Source organism: Bombus fervidus, chromosome 3 (genome assembly GCF_041682495.2).
Source record: "Bombus fervidus isolate BK054 chromosome 3, iyBomFerv1, whole genome shotgun sequence".
Taxonomy (NCBI): Eukaryota; Metazoa; Arthropoda; class Insecta; order Hymenoptera; family Apidae; genus Bombus; species Bombus fervidus.
In genome coordinates this window covers 18,866,362-18,882,102 of record NC_091519.1, presented here as the reverse complement: position 1 = coordinate 18,882,102, position 15,741 = coordinate 18,866,362, and the positions used below count along the sequence as shown (strand labels likewise).

The following is a 15,741-nucleotide window of genomic DNA, read 5'->3' as shown; positions in this document are numbered from 1 at the left end:
TCGACATTGCGGACGAGCCGAACAGAGGCGACCCATCGACCACGGCGCCCGGCGTCGTTGCTACCACCTGTCTCTCAGCCTGCTACGCAGATGGCGGTAGTCGTCGGTCAACCGAAACTTACCTACCGTCCTTTTTACCCAATTCCTATGCGGAATCGCGTACACCGTCCTGGAATAAATTTTCATTTTCCTCGTTTCGAGAATTCGACGGTTCCATCCGTAAATCCAGAAAAGACTTTTGGCTAGGCAACACGCTGATATTCTATCGTCGTCGCTATGTATAAATGCGAGATGTACTTTTCACGCAGAATTCTTTTGCAAATACTCCGAGAATGAGACTGTTCCAGCGAACGCAGGTGTCTCGTGGAATGAAAAATTACGCGCATAGTTGGAAACGTGAAAAACGCGCGTAAACAAGCATCGATCTGTTTAGTTTATCGCCAGGGAGTCGGTCGACCGCGACTCGAAGCGTACGTTTTTACGCGAACGAGCGCATCGTAATCTCGCGTAAAAAGTAGCAGAGTGGATTAAAAGTAAAAGGATATAGAGAAAAAAAAAAAAAAGGTAAAAAGGTAGGCGAAGAACCGGACAGAGAAACGGTTTACGACCGTCGTGCTTAAAATGCCGAGTGCTCGGAAAATTAGGAGTCTGGCTTCATCGGCGTAATGCGCTCTCCTTCTCTCTCTCTCTCTCTCCCTTTCTCTCTCCATTTCTCTGTCTCTTTCTCTCTTTCTGTCTCAGCGTGATAAATTTCATTTAGCCGTGTGCCGCGCATAGCGTGCGTGAACGGTGAACAGAGAGCGTTTCACTCGGACGCTGCTTTAACGCGTCGACGAAGCAACGATGGGAATTTGCAAACCGCGTTGTCCGTGATGAAACCGTGATGAAACCGTGAATTCGCACGGGTTTCGTCGGGGTGTGAATTACATTAATCGCAATATACGTACACGCGCGTGTATCGCGCTGAAAAATAACCACTCGTTGAAATCTCGCCACTCCGTTCTGCGCGAGTGAAATTTTCCACACGCGAATTATTTTTTCGTAGCCGATCGTGAAAACGATTTCGTCGCGATACGTAAAGTCGTCGAGCGCTTCGAGGTCGAACGTACGACGCGCGTATCTCGACAAAGAGTCGACATATTTTTGATAATAATTAATATTTTTGATAATTGGGAATAAACCGGCTGTAGGAAAAAGCAAAATATCGCCTGTAAATACGTTTCCAGTTGGATCACGCGCAATTTTATTACATCCGTGCAAATATAGAGGAACAACGAGTAACCGGATATGCCAGTCGATCCGTTGTTATTTTTCATCGCCAAACGTATGGTAGAAAAATGGCTGGCTTGCGCACACAAGTAAACGTTAATTACACAACATACTCGATTAATTAATATGACTGCGTTTGTTTCCTGTTCGTTTGCCGACCCTCGGAGTTTCGTCCTCTACCGCAAACAAAGGCCGACAAAAACCACAACGATTCGCCGATAGTCGACGCGACGACAGGGAGTGTTTTCATCTTTTTTACCATCGGCGCGGCGACGTCCTTTTGGCCGGACCGGAGCATACGCGCAAAATACCAGTACGCGATTGTTTTATTTTACAGATGAGAAGGAAAGCGCGTGCCTCGCTATTTATTTCCACTGCTCTCTTGCGTCCTTTCTTCCGTCCGACGCTCCATGGGACGCGGTACCTATAAAATCACGTGTTTGTAATTCGACGCAACGTTAATTTCATCGGTTCGCGTTTGTCAACGATACATTATCGATATCGATGTTATTACCATATTTGGGGCGGAGTTGGCCGAGTCCCCACGAGACCCAACGTGTCCCAACGTTCCCCGTTAATGCAAACACGTAATTGTACCTGTCGAAATTCGTTCGCTCGGCCCTCCGTCCCTCGTTTCCCCGTCCTCGTCCATCGAATCGCGCTTACCCGTCCGCGTCGTCGAAAATTCCGAAAGCGTGTTGCATCGGTTTTTTGTTTCGGAGTTTCTATACCGCGTCGACGCGCTTCGAAACCTAACTACGTTTGTCGAATATTTGAAAATTAATCGCGGGGAATGGCGCGATATTTTGCTAGTAAAAAATTCCAAGTCCGCGAAATGAGTTCTCTGCACGAACCTCTGGCGTCTCGGATGCCTACCTACGGTTGCAATTTCGCGGAAAATCTTTGTCGCCCTGTGTGCCCCTTCCCATCTCGCGCAAATCTCTCGACAAAGGATTCCGTTTCGCGACGAATGCGAGTTTCCTCGTTCACTCGTCCCTGCTCTCTTTTCACCACTATATTCAATTTGTCTGTCCTACCCGAGACTGGTATTTCTCATCCTCCTCGGGCTTTCTCGTTTAAGCGATTCTCCGATAGTTTCACGTATAGGCACGAACGACCGAACGAAATGCTTTCGTTGATTTAAGAATTTACCGGCACGTTCGAAATACGAGAAAGTACGTACGCGACGCTTCGGCTCGACCTGCGAATGCAGTTACACACGCGAGAAGATACGAAACAGGGGCATCCTGTTTAAAAACGAACGAGATATGTTTCTTACGAGGAACTGATTTTTCAAACTTTGACGTTACGTCGCGGCGCATAAAACTACCGCCTAGTCGCTGTCGCGTATCCGCAACGTGCGTCTCCCAACGAGAAATTCAACTCGTCTCTGGAGCAAAAGAGAAACGTTGCGCGTGAAAAGGGCCGAGCGTTTGATTCGCGCGTTCCGATTCATCTGCATTTACAGGCTGAAAGTGGAACATCCTGCACATCGGGTGAGACGAAAAATCGCAAATACGGAAAACGCGCGACGTTACGCGTGGAATCGCTCCACGGAGCTCTATCCACGCTCGTCGCGAAAGACGACGAGATCGCCTGACGAGTTCGCGTCGCTCGATCACACGATTTAATAGTCTTTTCGAGCGTCGAAACGCAGTCATTTTTTCTTTGCCTCGCGAAGCCGTTCGAATAACGGACCGTGTGTGCGTAGGGGAAGAGATTCTCTGATTTACGAGCGCGAGACGCGCGTCAAACTCGGCCATAAATTACGAGGATGCGAACCGAAAACACTAACGGTTTCGAGCGCCATTTTTGTACAGCCGATGGCACGACCAACACTCTGGTTAGTCTCTGGAGGAATCCAACACCGCGATCTTCCATCGTCCCCTATCGTATCGCGAGCAATCGATAACCTTCGCAACCGTTGAACGCGACGGATTAATCGTTTAACCGAGGACAGCACGCGCGACGACGCGACGAGGACAAGACGATCGAATATCGACGTGCTCGTCCGTCGGTCGGTTCGAGTCGACGCTGCACTCGACGAGGTAATTAACGTCGAGTTACGGTATTGTACACGAGTCGGTCATTTAGCTGCCCGTCAAGATCCTAGATGAGCGGACAAATAGTCGGAATAAAGCGGAGTTATCGACGAAACGGCGCAAGATTTCGATAAAACGCGTAAAACGAGAGATTCGATCAGATACGTAGGTCGTAACGTCGGTCCGACAGTCATGTGCAAATTGTTCTCTGCATGCGATTTGGAAATTTGCCCGGCGTCGGTCAGTCTATTCAACACCGCGTGTTTATGTATTTTTAAGTCACAGCTCGTTCCTGATGCATCGATGACGAAGCGAAGTTGCTTTTATTTCGCGGAAAGTTTCCCATCCGATCGATCCTTCTCTATTATTTCAAGATAGTCCGATGCGGTTGCTGCAGTTCGACGAGTCCAAGCTCTCGCGGTGATTAAGCGTTTCGCCGGCTTGTCTATAGGGCGTGTTCCTCTTTGGCATCTGATTACGAGTTTCCGCCGAGGGATGCTCGCCTTGCATTATCCATTCGTCGAATTGCCCCGAATAATTTCCGTTCCAAAACGACGGTACACTCGTTCGATCGCCGTTTCGCTCGCTTCGTTTGTTCGTTTTATCGAAGCGTACGCATCTTATCGCGGATATAACTCGATGCTTAAGCTCGTACGTCCCTCTCGGAAGGGACACGCTTCTATCTGACGATGTAATAAAATTACAGGTCGATGCTCCGCACGGCGAGCGTCGCATTTCGCGTGTCCGACGTAATGGTTTTTCGTGTCAGCTCGGAGATATTTCACGTTCCTTCGGCTTGATTTTCCGGCGTGGCGGATTGAAAGCAGGGTAGACGGTATCGGCAATGGATCACGGTAAGGGGCCAATATTTTCAACGTCGATTTGCAAACGGACCGAAATTTCCGCGCGCGATTTCCTCGGTATCCAAGAGCCGCGCAATCTCTGCAGGAAGCGACGTCGCTTTGAATAAATATTATCGGCGAAGCTGATAGTAGCGGGGTAACGACGATAAGGCGGTTAACGGAGGACATAAAAATAAAATGGTCGCTTTACGAGCCGTGTTAAATACGTTGTCACCAACTATCGACCCTTGGCACACCGACGTTTTCTCATCGTCGAATCGATCCAACCGGCTGATTCAACGTCGATTTTATTAACCTAATACGATTAGGTCATCGAACGAGCCGCGATTCTTATCCTGATTCTTAAATTTGATAAGAAAACGTTTCAGCGCTTAGATGTCAGATAATTTGTTAGTCGTTTATATCGTTTATTATCGTTTACGTTTAAAAAATGGACGTTTTCGAGAGAAAAGTTTCGATAAATTAAAAGTTTGTTAAACGCCTATGCGTTCAAGAATCGAGACGACGTTGGTCGCTGATTAAACGCGTAGTTGTACGCGAACGATTATTCTATTTGTTAACAAATGCTAAACAATTTCGTGTACTAAACGATCCGTAGCGCCGAAAGGATTAAAAATATCCGATCGTCGAATCCCGAACGTTTCGTATTTCGATAATACGACGTTGCCAAAATTTTATGGCACGCCGCCACAAATGTTTGAAAAAGACGTCGGACTGGACCTTCGAAACACTATGGATCGATCGAAAAAGAAAGATTTGCGTAATAAACGTTGCATACCAGATGATCATCGATCGGATGATGATTCGGTGCGATGCTGCCCGCGACGTCTTAGGTACATTTGTGTCGGCGTACCGATCGTCGTGTCACGTTTGATCGACATTCTCCGAATTGCGACCGGGATGCCGCGAATCTCCTTAGTCTACGCGAATCTTGCGCTCGGAATGACGCTTCAGGAGCGATTATGCGACGCCTCGGTGCTGGCGACTCGAAACTCGCTGCCCTTATCGCTCGATGCGTGTCACCGAGTATTATGGAACTCGACAGAATTTCCCATGGGATTGGGTCTGGCTGATGTAAGACGGCTGAGATTACCTTCCTCGAGAGATGGATTAAAACATCCGTCGTGTTCAGCGTCGCTGATAGCCGGTTCGCTTGCAGGGGAAGGGGTGTGTGTGGAGAAGATAAACGACGCGAGATTGTCACCAGACACGATCGGCTGAAACAAAGGAAAACTGTGAAATCGGCTAAGACCACGCGTAGTCCGTCGTTCTACGTTTCGTTCGTTTCTCTTTGCAACTTTCTTAAAACGAATAAATAGTACGACCAGCAATCTACGGTGTTAATGGTCTAAGCGGTTAAGATCCTCGGAACGATCTTAGGTTTAATTCAGCCACTACTCGGCAGAGAGAAATCGATTCATCGCGGTCGAAGGAAAAAGTCGATGGGTTACTCGGTCGTTTGGTGTTCCTATCCTGATACGGTTGGACGAACGTGCACAATGGGCACAAGCGCGGAAATGAAAATGGAGTCTGTTCGATCATCGCCGGAATTCGTGGACGACACTTTCGATGAAATCGGTTACCCCCGCTGCGAGTAAGAAGGATGCGTCTCCCTCGACCGACAGACGGAAAAGGGTTGGAGCGTTAATCGCGTATTCCATGAAAATAATAACGCGTGGTTTCTTGCAATCGTTGGAACCGTTCCTCTTTCAACGAGAACAATCCTACAAACGAGATGTAATTCCAAGATTAAAGACCTCGATAATGGTTCGACGCGAACAAATCGGATAAGCGAGAAGTACTAATTTGAAGAAACGACTGGTTACAATTGTATGGAATGTGGAGAATAGAGCGAGCAAGAGAGAGAGAGAGAGAGAGAGAGAGAGAGAGAGAATGGAGGGTGTGGTGCAGTACGAGGACAAAATCGACGGTCGTTGACTTCACCTCGGGAATCGCTAACGCACTTGACAACTTGCCGAGTCTGACTCGAAGGTGACTCTATACGCGGAGAAAGTTTGGAGAAGCTCGTATGACTCGCGAGTATTCTCCATTTTCGTCCGGTGAAATGCTCTCGCGGAATTTTGCAACCCTTGGTTCCGAGAAGTTTGACCGCGTCGACGAACCGCCTTTCAGGGAGCTCCGTTGTCAGCGTATAATATATGCATTCGCATGGAACGCGCTTCTTTCGCCGCATTGACAGCGGCAACGAAAATGAAAAATACGCTTTCCATCGTCGACTATTCGCCGCATATACGGTACGCGAACCGAATGATACAGTTATGTGCACGAAATCCGATGCTTAACCGTGTATGCGAATATACGGAAGTTACTTTTCAAGCTGAAGCGGGTTTTCAGGTTGTCACCCGTGTATTATCTGCCTTGTAAAAACCTGGCTTCTCGGATAATTAGGCGCGCAGGTGGCATTTAATTACTCGACACACGAAAGTCTTTTTCACGTTTCCATTTACCGCTTCAACGGCTCTTCTTCGTTTAAAGGCGATCAACTGGTACGTTCATCTTGGTTTCAACAAAATTCAAAGGCGAATCGCGAAGGAAGACGAAATCTTCGAACGAACCAGCCGAATAGACTCGGAGCAAGTACGTAAACTTGGCAAACGGAGGATACTGACCTCGGTTAGGCAATTTAATAAATCTGAGACTGTTTCAGCCTCTCGACACGCGGAAGCGACTAACTTTTCCTTCTTTTCTCTCCGATTGCGTCTTGTTTTCCAGCATGGCGAAACAAAGGCAACGTAACCTTAAGAAGAACGAGTCTATCGATCGTCCAACCAATCCCCAAGCAAGTCGATATTTTGCATAATATTCCTGGTTATTGCTGTTTCGTTGTTCCGATAAACTTGTTGGTCGCTTGGTGAGAATGGCGTTGTTTGGCGCGTTGTGGAAGAGGTCGGCGACGGTTCCTTGCATTCGCCGGAACGAGGATGTATTACCGTCGTTATTGTTATCGCGGGAATCGGTAGGAGGTGGGAATCGGTAGAGGAGGAAAACGAGGGCTGGGAGGGGTGTCGGGACGTTGTCGGAGGAGGTTGTCGAGCAGCTGCAGCCGATGCCCACCGGTCGGGGCTTGCAAATACGACGCACATGTAGCATCGGCGAATATTCGGCCGCGGCAGTTGCGCGGCGAACGTGCACGAAAGCGGTCGCTAAACGCGCTCCTTCTCGACGTTTTCGCGCGTTCTTTTTCCCCTGTCGCCCCTCCGTCTTACCGGTCGCGAAACGTCGTTTCATCTACGAGTAGACTGGCAAACGGTCGAACGCAGACGCTTCGACAAAGAAACGGAAACAGCGATACGAGTAATTCTGCGAAGAAGGGCGAGGTTAACGCTAAAGAGCCGTTTAAATTTAGCGAACGAATCGGAAGGAGTCAACGAGAGGAAGTTCGACGTGGCGTTCCGCTGGAAACGCTCGAACGAGAAACATCGTCGAGTATCGAGTTTGCACTTTGTTTCGATCGATCGCGTAAAATCGAGCGTGAATATCATTTTGATTTTCAAGTTTCGATGCAAGTTCTCGGTGCGTTCGTCGAACGGTGAAGTGGAAGCGATTTTAGTTGACGAAATAATCGTACTTCGAGACGATATACGGCCGAACGATCGTTCGGCTGTGCAACTGATCGGAGCGCGGGTAGTAAACGTTGAAAATGATCTGCGCGACGAAGAGGGAGAATTAAAAAACCGCCGTGATTCGCGGTTGAATCGGGGAAGCGATTAAAAATCCTTGGAGCAACGTTATCGGACACCGATAACCACGAAACCCGTGTTCCGTAAAGAAAGAAACGAAAAATTCGAACGTCTGGAGCGTGCGTCAACGTGGCGTAGCAAGGAATCTCGTCGAGAATCGAAGAACGTCTTGCGCGCGTTTGCGAGAATCTTCAATTTTCCAGGACGTTGGTCACGTCCAGAGCGCGAGCCACGATATAATCGTTCGCAATCTTATCGCGGTAACTTTGCAGCGAGGAAACGCAGCTGGCCCGTTCAATTTTCTTCTATTCCGAGTTCGCGTTTCTTCTTCGGGACTAGCACGGAGACCGATACGAACGAGGGAAACGAGAGAAGAGAAGGTTATTCGACGTGTCCCGATTGAAATTAACGTCACGTCCGCGGCTCCCCGCCTCCTTTTACGCTTTGTTCGCAACGACTCGCGTTGGCTGAGCGATTCCGCTGTTTTATACAAAATTCATTGCCCGCCCTGAGATCGTCGTCCCTTCTCGCGCGACTCGCTACGCAGTTCATCCTATCTACGTCCGGCCCGAGTTTTTTTTCTTCCGCCTCGAGTAAAATAACCGAAATTCCTGCTCATCGACGTTTTCTCTATCCTTTCGCTCGACTTTTTTCGACCTTCTTCCTCTCTCCGATAATAGACTCGTCTCGGTGGTTGCCGTTTCGCAAGGATTCAGCTTCCGTTGAAAACGCAAGCATTCAGTTTCCGCTGAAAACGCAAGGATATCACGGTTATCCTTGGTATTTACTTCTCAGCTGAATTTTCCTTCCTTGGTTTTCTCGTCGAAATTCTCGTAGAATCAGATTATCTTCCAACTATACGACCCTTCATAAGCTAGACTACGTTGAATCTTTTGGTATTCGTAACGCGCGAACGAAAGATAATTCGATACACAGTCGATGCATACTCGATGCTTTCGTTTGTCGCGACTGTCGAGTACATTCTCTTCTAATCTCGTCGCGTCTTTCACGCTCGACGACGATCTCGATATTCCGTTTCTATGCGAAGCTCCCGTTTCCCCAACTAACGAGACATGCTCGCGTTCGATCGTTGCACAGAAAGTGCTCAGTTTCCGAGTTCTTATCCGCGAAAGTATCGAAACTTGATCCCGCAGTTTTCACGTTTGTGGCTTCGTCGTCCACCACCGCTAGTTTCCTTTTCATTCATCGTGGCGAGTAGCAGCTTGCAGCCAGCTTTCGTCTATCCTTGATCCGTTCGTTCGCTAAAATCTCGTCGCTACAGGGACCGATTTAATAACTTGGCGAAGCATATTCAGCGCGTTAATCCGTCGATCGAGAGTAGTTTCGCTCAAACGGACGAGATCTCTTTTCGTTAACAGAAAATCGAGAGACCGGACGATTGAACGTTTTTTTTTCACCGTACGAATCCATCGTGTCTTCTGCGGGTAAATGGAAGCAAAATAAAAGACCGAAATGAAATACGGTGTTTCTCGTTCGGTCGAAATACAGCGAGTTTGGTGGGACGTGCGCGACCAGATACCGGGAACATTCTGCCACGTAACGGCGTGCTTCTTTCGTCTTTCCTGACACGCGCGTTTCGACTCGGTAAAATCGGTCGATCCTGTTGCGCGAAATCGCGCTTTGATTGCCCATGATACGTTCATCCGTAGCGAAGCTACTCGCAAGAGCCGAGGGAACGCAACAAAGTTACCAAAGCCTGTCTCCGAAGTCTGGCAAGTTCCGCGTGATAACGAAGTATCTTTCCAGTTGCCTACGACTCATCGACTCGCGGCAATGTCTTTATCGTCTATTGTCTCTCGGATGTTTCGAGCTCGCGCGAAATTACGAGCAACCGGGTAAAGTAGAGGCGCCGCGCACCAGCCGGCAGCTGCCATCGGAGAATCGACTTTTCTCTCGCTTCCTCGACGTTCCGACGCGTACAACGAAAATTGGCGAATCACGGAAGTCTCGAAGAACGTCGAGATACCATGGAATTCGCTAGAAACGCGCCAAACTCTCCAGCTTCGCATGTGGCGTCGACAGCGTACGGATGTCGACGAGCCTGCAGCCATTTATCCTTCGCATCCACCGGTAATTCGACGACAGTCCGACCTCGCGATTCGAATACCCAACGCCGCTATCACGGTTCATATCGTAATCGAGGAAACGAATTGGTCGGACGAAGAGCGTGCGGCATGTTTCCGCTAAACAAGAAAAAGAAAAGGCTGGTTCGTTTATCGTTAACTTCTAATTAGTTGCTTTCGCGCGTATTTGCATTTTTTTCTTGAAACGAAATTTTCTCTTTCGCGTACTTTTTCCGTTTAACGATTATCGCCGTGTATAACGTTCGATCTATCTGTAAATTGGACGGATCAAACCGTCGATGGTTACAGCTTCTCCGTAATTGCTCATAATCGTTGAAAATTTATGCTCGCGTATAGATACGCGGACACCAATTATAGGGGCAAACGGCGTCGCTCGGATCGTAACTGTTGTATTCGCGCAACATCTAGTTCGCTCGTAAACGTCTAGAAATTCGCATGGCTGCGCGAAATCGTCGACTACGCCAGCGATTTTCGACCGTGAAACACGACTCGCGAGTGTCTTGGCGAGCTGGAAGGGTTCGCTCGATGCGACTTCACGGATAATTTGTTGGTTTTGAAACCGTTTGCCGGTCTCCGTGGTATCGTATTCGCGAAATTCGTACGAAACTCTGCGAGTTCCATGGGGTGACGTTGCCTCCGTTTAATTCTCGCACGGAACGCGACGTTGTCCGATAAAACGTAGCTTCTTCGCGGAATTATTCCTGCCGATGGTTATTAACGTAAATAGTTTCAGACGAGTTTGCCGAGCAAATTTGAACAACGCGGCGATAAGGTATTTTCAAAGACTCGATTACTTTATTTAAAAGCAGAGACGAAAGTAAGTTTTTGCGAGCGGAGAGAAAATCACGATAAATTGGCAAAGTTTGGAATTCACGGAAGCAACTCCACCCCCTCCTTAATTACTGGAATTTACCCAATAGTACCACAAACGGTCTTCGGTTTCTTAGGCACGTTGTCTCGTGGATAAAAAGTTAGAGGAAAACGGTTGTTCGATGGATCTCGAGGCAAGAAGCGGCTACGGAGAGAGAGAGAGAACTTGCCCTTAAACTGTATCGAAAAAAGGCGTATCTGGCGCTGTTCGACGTTGCAAAGTTTTCGTAAGAAGATAACGACGGAACCAAGTCAAAGATGGATCGAATCGATCGATCACGGAATCGCGGCGATCGGAGTACTCTACTGAGTTGGCTCAGCGACGCGCACCACCACTACACGTGGCCTACTCGAAGAAGCATGTGCAGAACCAGTATGCAGCGAGTTTGGCGAATTTCAACCGGCGCGGCGCAGTGGCAGCAGCGGCAGCGGCCGTATGCGCGTTCTCCGCTTCCTCCTGCCGTGGGTTAATCGGGCTTGCGGCGTCGTCGCCGCTGCTTCCAGCGCTGCTGCCGCTGTGTCTCACGGACATTGCTACGGATGAACGTTCGCCGTCGCGCGTCTGCGTGGTTCGCCCGCTGCTCGCCACGAGATCGGGAACGCGATTTTAAAAGACGGTTCCGTCAGTCGGTTCCTCGGCCATCTACCACGAGGATTGTTTGCTTCGCTGATTGCGGTGGTTGGATCGCGCGACTCGAGCTTCGAGAAGAGTGACGCGCTATCGTCGGTTCCAGTCATCCTAGATGAATTATCGGAAGAAGGAAGAGGACCAACGTAGCAGCATCGAGCAGATGAGTATCCCTTTGACGAGACGAGGGAGAATCTCACGATCCACGTTTGTCTGCATGATAGCAAATCGGGCCAAGCGTTTGTAAAAAGGACGTAAGGGGTGAGCGGTCAGACCGTATGAGAATTTGGGCATAGAACGGAACTGAAGCCGCCGTAATCGCGCTGATTAGATCGACGAACAGAGAGCTATAGACATCGATAAGTCGAGGGATTATCGGAAGAGAAACAGGAAACAGACGAGAGAGAAAAACCGGCCGTAGCACACAGCTGTTTAGCACGAAGCCGAGAATCTCCGACCGTCTTTAGAGCGTACAATCCTCGATAACAAAGAGCGCACCATACTCGCTTTGCGTCGCCTTTTCTCGTTTTCGTCTTTTCCCAGCGAAAACGCATCGATCAAGGCTCGTAAAAGCGGACGACTTTTGGCACGAAAGGCCTTCGATGCAGCTTTTTTCATTTCGTCCGCCTTGTCTCTCGCTCTCTCTCTTTCTCTCTCTCTCTCTCTCTCTCTTTCTTTTCTTTCTTTCCGTTACACGCGGTCACGCGCCTCGTCTTGCATCGCGATTGCATCAACCACTTGCCTCCTTGCTACTCTGCCGGCTTTTTCGCGCGATTCTTTCTCGTTCGTTTCTTCTACCTCACCTTCGCCAAAACAATTTGATCGTTTTTTTTTTATCCTTTGTATTTTCATTCTTCGCTGTTTCATCTTCCTTTCGGGAGTTGCCCGTTCTTTCCTCGTCCAAGAAGAAAAGAAGGTCCATTGGAATCGCGGTCACGACGAAATAGCAGCTTTCTCGCGTTTCGCTCCACCTACGATCGAGTTGTCCGGCTTTTCATCGCGCCGAGACCAACGAAAAGGAGACCGAAATTCGCTCTCTGTCGCGGAACACAGGCGACGCGTCATTCTCCTTATTCGTTCGCGCAGGATGCATCGTTTCTGTTCCGGACGTCGCTACATCGCGATGCCGACGAGACCACGACCAAAGGTAATCCTCTTTTCGTTTTTCTATCGATTTGTCAACGCGTGTACTACTCTATCGGGGAACGAAGTCCGCGTCGAGAGAAACGTAACCAGACGACAACGAGTTTCTCGCGGTCAACGTGTTTCACCTCTTTCGAATCCTTTATCCGCGCGCGTTTGACGAGCCCGTTAGGCAGGCTAATTGCGAAATCCTGTACGAGAGGACCAACGTTTCCGCGCTCCGCCTCCAGCCTCGCGTTTTACATTCATCGCCGCCGCAGCAGCTCTAGCCATCATCGATCTTCCTGACCTTTCCCGCGCTATTCTCTCTGACATCGTCCTTGAAAAAAACGCTGCGAGCGAAAGTATTTTGCGAGCTTCCGTTGCCGCTACAGGTTCTTGGATTCGTGGAAATGCCCAAATAACAGTTTCGAACGCGGATTAGCGCCAGATTCTCGGAGCTTTTACCTTGTCCGCTATAGTCTTTGACGCCCTGCCGACTTTGGCCCGATTTCATCGAGCGTATTAATTTCGAACTTTGCCTCTCGGTGCAAAGGACATTGCGAACTAGAGTCTTTGTCGTTAATAAATTCTGTGACGCGAGGCAACCACGCGAGAGTTACAAAGTCGAGGAAAAGACCCGTCCGAACGAGAATAGTTCCGTTAGGGCCACCGACTCGCGATGTTTACCGTCTCGTCGCTTTGCAAGACCGACAATTTTCAAACGCACGATTTCTCTTCTCCGCAGAGTCTACTCTCTCGAATCTTCCTCTCCGTTCGAGAGTTCGCTTCTCGTAAATTATTCGCGAAGCTCGGAAAATCTCGGGGTTTTTCCTCTTACCAAAAATTCGGTCTCAGACGCGCGTTTTCTCCGAGAATCGTGGCTCGGAACGATCGAAGAAAGACGGGATATTTGCGTTTCGTAGGATGGGCGAAAGACGCGCGATTAACGAGGGAAACCGACAGTCTGATGGAATTAGAGGCACCAAGCCAAAGTGGCAGATGGCGGGGACTTAACCCGAGAATCCTCGAATGGGCGATGATGAGAACGGGCTGTCAAAGAGGAAAAGAAAGTGGAATAAGCAAAGCAAATATTTTCCGGTGGTGCTTTAAGAGCGGCTAAAAAGGAGAAGAAGCGGCAAGAGAAACTGCGAGTACCGCCTTCAATCGCCGTAAGGTAGAAAACAACCCTTCGAATGTACATCATCCGCAACGAACCCGACGAAAATGCCACGCGATCCAACGTTCCCCGACGAGCGATTTTAATTTACATCCGTTCTTTCTTCGAGCTTCGCTTTTACATGCTTTACGATATCGCGATCATCCGTAAATTTTCCGCTCCGCCAGATGTTGCGTGGCAATTCTTCTCCAATTGTTCGACGATCTGTGATTCGTTTTAATAGAATGCAGCTCCCAGTCGTTATTCGTTCGCCGCTATATACATCAAGGGCCGTTCGTTTAATGGAAACTGGAAATCGATGAAAATTCGGCGAGCCAGATTTTCTCGTACACGCGCCGATGATCCAGCGTTATCGATTCCGTGCGTTCCCAGACGCGAGAGGTAATTGATAGATCGTGCTCGAGATACTTGTACCGGCAGTGGAGAAGTCATCGCGAGAGGTGTATCGGGAACTTGGGATTAATCGTCGAGATCGTTTCGTTCTAACGATGGCCGCGTCGGAACAAAAAATCTGATCGACGAGCAAAATGGAATTTCGTAAATTTCATCGCTCTTCCGTGGAACATAAAACCAATTTCGTCGTCGATACTCGTTATTACGCTGGCCGTTCGGCGGCAATCGTCGTCGATAATGAAATTATAATTAATACGACCGACCAGAAGGAATAATTGCAAAATTTTCCTGCCAATGATTGATACTTTTATACTGGGGGGATTCGGAAACGGGAGGATCGCTCGGTACAGCCGCGCGTTCATTTCCATTCCTGCGGCAATTACGGTAAAAATATCTTTTGTCGTTGCCTGTGTTCGGCCATGCGACGAATACCTTTGCTAATCCATAACAACATCGTTCGCGTTGCGTGCCATTTAATTCGGCAAATTGATTCGCCGACTTATCAGACCACGCTCGTTCGTCTCTAAAACGCACAGTCTACGGGAACGTGCAGCTCTTCGTTCGAAAAATTACAGATACTACGTCGTGTATCGAGATATACGGACATTTCCGTCCGTACGTTTACGATAATTAGGCATTCGCGTTTGCGAAGTAATTTATTCGTAGTCGTAAGTAATTGGCGATGAACGAGTTTCATAGACAACGTGGGTGAGAATCGGCCGACGTCGTGGATCGGCTACACGGGACGAGCAACTTTTCGCACAGTTCCGATAAACGTTTCTTCCGATGCCGTGGAATGCTATTAGATCTCGCGTCGTTCGATCGAAAATCCAAATGACGCAAACCGAGCAATCGTTATCGTTGTAGACAAAGCAGCTTACGAAAAGCAGCCTGTGGGAAAATTCTGCGACACGTTAGAAATGAACGTTACCCTCTTAAGTAGCCGTTTCTCGTTCGCGTTGACGACAGCCATGCTACCGTTAACACGAATGTATCGTTCGATGGCTTGTGAAAGAGGAATCTCGATATTGGGCAAACACGTTCGCCTCGTATTATCCCGTCATAGTTGCCAAATGGCCGAGCAGTCGAGTAAACGCGCAAAGAAGAAAAGAGCGAAACGGTCATCTTGTACACTTGTGGCGACGTTCTATTATCGCGTGGCCCGGAGCCAACGCTTTGAAAATAAAGAAAAGGAACGAGAATAGATGACGGCTTGTCGGCTTGCAGAATCGGATGGCGAATGATCGAAGATGGTCGTCCGATGGAGGAAAAACGAGGTCATTCGGAGCGAGAAATGGACAGGTTCGATGGGAGGAAACGTTTGTTTCCGAGTAGAGCTTCGATGACTTCTGCAATTAGGATAAACACGATCTCGGAAAAGGCCACGTACTCGGCTTTTTACGAGCATTCGTAAGAGCAGCGTACGACGAGGCGAGCGTTTCCGGCACGAGGTGGAAATTATGCAAAATTGGCGAGGGATGCGGCCACCTCGATGTAATTCGTTGGACGATGAACGGCGAGTGTTGGTACGGGTCGCGTAGCAGCGTGGTCGTCGCGATCGGTAATAC

General features: G+C 48.8%; 1 protein-coding gene across 4 annotated transcripts in view; it reads left to right on the top strand.

Moving 5' to 3' along the window:
• Positions 1–15,741, top strand: part of LOC139998427 (uncharacterized) — an 82,465-nt gene that overhangs the window by 51,968 nt on the left and 14,756 nt on the right. Inside the window, exon 1 of one of the 4 annotated variants that reach the window (XM_072022948.1) lies at positions 12,189–12,625. The exons of the other annotated variants lie outside the window; for them this stretch is intronic. The gene's annotated coding sequence lies outside the window, so the exon portion shown is untranslated. Of the gene's footprint in view, positions 1–12,188; positions 12,626–15,741 lie in introns of those variants that run through there. 4 annotated transcript variants of the gene reach the window in all.